The sequence below is a fragment of the Nicotiana attenuata genome, unplaced genomic scaffold (genome assembly GCF_001879085.1).
Source record: "Nicotiana attenuata strain UT unplaced genomic scaffold, NIATTr2, whole genome shotgun sequence".
NCBI lineage: Eukaryota > Viridiplantae > Streptophyta > Magnoliopsida > Solanales > Solanaceae > Nicotiana > Nicotiana attenuata.
Window position 1 is genome coordinate 487,701 of NW_017670461.1, and position 4,328 is coordinate 492,028.

The 4,328-nt window shown below is 33.4% G+C and overlaps 1 pseudogene; it reads left to right on the forward strand.

Moving 5' to 3' along the window:
• The first annotated feature begins 1,262 nt into the window (after positions 1 to 1,262).
• On the forward strand, positions 1,263 to 2,112 carry LOC109239769 (annotated as a pseudogene).
• Positions 2,113 to 4,328: the final 2,216 nt, after the last annotated feature.

Sequence of the window (4,328 nt, forward strand, 5' to 3'; positions counted from 1 at the left end):
ATCAAGTCTATGTACAGAAATATGCTTATTTTGGAAATAGATTCAGCAAGGTAAATATTACAATAATGGGAAAAGAATCAATCAATTTTGAACGGGCGAGTGAAATCAGGGTTCATAAAAAGGGAAACTTTAGAAATCAGTCACAAGATGAAGATCAATCAAGGAAGAAACTTCAGCATATAAATAAAGTGAACAAGGTCATCAGACATGCGAGGCCAAGCACATTGGCAAAAGAGATAATCACAAGCATGCAGTAGTGGCAGAAATAAGCCAGGGTTCAGTAGTAAAGCAAACATTCGAAGCATAGTAATCAAGTAGGTCAAGTCACATTGAATCAATAATGCAGAAAATAGAGTATCAGAATCATGCAAAGGTCTCGCAGTACCCCTCTATTTCCCCGTTCACCCTATTTTAACGTATATCATATACTTAAAATACGACGACGACGGCGCGAGACTTGCCTTCTCTCAACTCTTTAAAAGCTAGAAGAATAGCAATTGCTTATATACCCATAAAAAAAAAGTATGCAGTCATTCCAAAATCATCTAGCAATATTATAGCTAATTCCTATCCACCATGAAATTAAATACTGTAGATGGTATGGTAGAGGTTACTCAAAGCGATGAGTTTGGTAGTTTGGTAGTTTGGGTGGGACAATTTGTGGGGGAAAAAAAACTACGACATGAGCCTTGCCTAACTTGGCTATGATTAGATGATGAAACAGAGCTCTATATTTCAACCTTTTTTCCTTCTTTAACCTTTATTTTTTTATTTGTGGCCCTTAATTTGAATTAAGTATACTGCTCTGTTTGGCAAGGAGTTGGGGGGAAAGTAAAGGCTAAGAAAGAAAAGAAGGGAAGATCACACTTTGTGACCCATTTCAAAACAAAGCAAAATGATTGTTATAAAAATGCACCATATAACATATGGTAAAGATGGAAGCAATAAACAAAAAAGTAACAAAAGAAAGCTAGCTGTCCACTGCCTTTGCCTTTACTTTTCTTTTAAAACTCACTCTTCCAAACACAATTTCAATAGATATTAAACATCCTTAAGATTCATCAAATCTCAACATCTGAAATCAAAGAAGCTTAAAGAAGGGTCAAGAAGAAGAAAGAAAGTTATACTACAAATTAACACAATGAAAGGTAGAAAGTGTAAAGAAGTTCCTTCAACGATCTATTAGTCTGTTTTCCTTCTAGAGCTCATCTAACACTTATGCCAAGTCCAGCAAGTCACCATCATCAACACCATTTAAAGAGATGTACACCAGAGGTATTGGGCCAGCAGCTGGCCAAGCAAGTTCCATGCTATGGGCCAAATCAAAGAGAAGTGAGATTTCAGAGCCAACTTCTCCAAAAGTTACATGTGCTGGGCAGATTAAAGTAAGGCGGCATAAACCCAAATCATGCAAGAATTGGCAGTCAGTTATGGAGAGATTGAGAAGCTACATATCAAAAAACATAAACCTGCTTGGATTGATTCACTTGGAATTAAAAAGGATGTAATGCAATTCTTGACTTGTTTGCGTAATGTAAGGTTTGATTTTAGGTGCTTTGGTTCATTTTCTGCAGCAGCAACTGATATTATCACTTCTGATGATGAGGAAGAAGAAGATGAAGAGTTTGCATGAAATTAATGAAGCTTTTCTCAGAACTGTATTCTCTAAGTGGTTCATGGTTTTGCAAGAAAACCAGAATACAGAGGAAACAGAGAAAAAAAGGTTTATTATAATAGTAATAATGAAGCAGAGGCGGATCCAGGATTTAATGATCATGTTCCTTTATGTGCACCACCACCCAATGCACTTTTGCTCATGCGTTGTCGTTCTGCTCCTGCAAAAAGCTGGCTTGAGCAAAAACAAGAAGAAGGAAAAGAAGAAGAGCATGATTATGTAGAAGAAAAGAATGCAAAATCAGCAATGGAAGATTTAGAGAGTACTAAAAAGAAAAAAATAAGAACTTAGTGGTGATGAGATATGGGAGTGATTTCTACAAATTTTCATCAGATATAGCAAAGGAGACTTGGGTTGTGGGTGAAGTAAAAGGTCCATTATCAAGAAGTCTAAGTTCGAAGAGGTAATTAGTATCATGATCAAATACAAGGTCATTGCTCTTTTGGCCAAATATTTCCCTTTGTTATGAACTTTGGTTAAGTTTCTTCAAATAGATTTAAATTTTTTACATTTTCTGAATTATGCTTTGGTAATTTGAACTATGAAGAAGGAGGTTTTGGTATTTGATCCTTCTCGGGGCTCACAAAGCTAGAATTGTACTTAGATGTATAGTACTTTCTTTCTTTTATCTCTTGTTGTTTAGTGAACCAATGTACAATCTTGGGATATATTTCTTATGGAGATGATTTACATATTTTGTTGCTTTCTTTCTGTTTTAAGTTGTTCTTTCTACAAGAGACTATCTTTAAGCTTTTGTTCTTTTAATTCTTTGGCTATAAAAAAAAATTAACAGTTTGGTGTTTCAGGTTGATTTGCAGCTTCCGATACTAAGAGCCCGTTTTGACATAAATAGTTTTTTTTTTCCCCAAAAAAGTTTCACTTTTTTTCGAAATCAGCATTTGTTCATAAAATTTTCAATTTTCACTTGAAGATGCATTTTGGAAATTTTCGAAAATTTGAAAAATCGAAAAGTTGTTTTTCAAAATTTTCACTCAAATCACTCACAAAACATCAAAAATAACCCAAACTGAAATTTATGTCCAAATACAAATCTAAATTTCAAATGTCATTTTCACTTGAAAAATATTTTCGCAATTTTTTGGAATTTTACAATTCTTATGTCCAAACGCCTACTAAGTGCACATAACCTTCTAAAGAAGTGCACTAATGATGATAAATATTTTCTTGACATTTTTTATTATGTCTGTAAAATTTATGACATTTGACGAAAATGAAGAAATATATATTTAACTTTTGATTTGAATGTCACACACTATTAGGGCCTGATTGGCGATAAGAAAAATTTTTTCACTTTTTTCGGAATCATTTGTTTGCATGTCTAAATACAACTTTAATTTTCAAAGTACTATTATCACTTGAATAAATTTTTCACTTTTTCGGAATTTTACAATTTTATGTACAAACGCCCACTTAGATTCGGCATAAAGAAAATTTTATTACTTTGACATTCGTACGGAGGGAGAATATTTGAAAAACACTTTGAGGAATTAAAAAATAAAAAAATAAAGAATGATGGGTCATACTTCAACAGTTGATGTATCGTTAGTTAAATTTTTATGTATTACTATAAGCAAAATATTAAGTACTCTCATTTCATTTTTTGTCTAACCTGCTTGATTTGAACACAAAATTATGATAGTTAAAAAAACTTATGATCTAAAGAATGCCATATAATTTTTTGTGACTTTAAAATTATGTCACTAAGGATAAATAAGAATTTAAAATTAATTATTTTTTTAAAACTAAAAATGTATTATAGTTTTTAGAACAAAGTAAAACATAGTGTTGCATAAAATTTAACGGTGAAATTACTCACACTTTTGTATCTGTTCAATTCATTTCATCCTTCCAATTTTCAAAAGCAGAAAGCAGGCCAGCGATGTCTATGATTTCTCACTCATCACCAAAGGATATTAGTTTGGTGGCCGTAGTTATGGGTAATCATTATGTCACTCTTTATCCTATTAGTACTACTAGTCCTATTCCTATATATGAATTGATCATTATAATTTTAAATCTTAACTAACATTTATATTTAATCTCTATTTACACTCAATTATTTTATAAATAAACAAGCCTCATTTTATTGATAAAAATAGACGAATCCCTAAATTGACACTAAATAAACAGGAAATGAAAATCACTAATGGCCATTTGGCCTTATTACATTTTATAAAAGCGAAAAGAAAAACTCCTATCTACTTGGTCCCAGAAGGACCTTCCCCAGATTCGGCATCCTTAGCACCGTCGAACAGCTTTCCCAACTCGCGGAAGTCCCAGCAATAGGTAGGCCCTGGCTAGATAGGTTTCCCAATACTTTCTGACGAGAGTCTGATCACTAGAGTGAAGATCTTTCCACCAGCTTAGCAGTCTTGGGTGGATGTTGCTGACCATGCCGAATCTAGGGACTTCGTGTTCGCATTATCTTCAAAACAGAAAGGTTAGACCCTACCCCACCAGACTCGACTATTTAATATCAACAATTAGCATGAAGCATTTAGTTCTCCAAATAAATGCACAGAACGTGATGATGTCCATTTGGGTTTTAGGGAAACCCAGTGGACTTTTGGACAAGGCTATCTTAAAGGATCATTATGTGGACAACATAACTGACCCGGCTAGGTTTGACCAT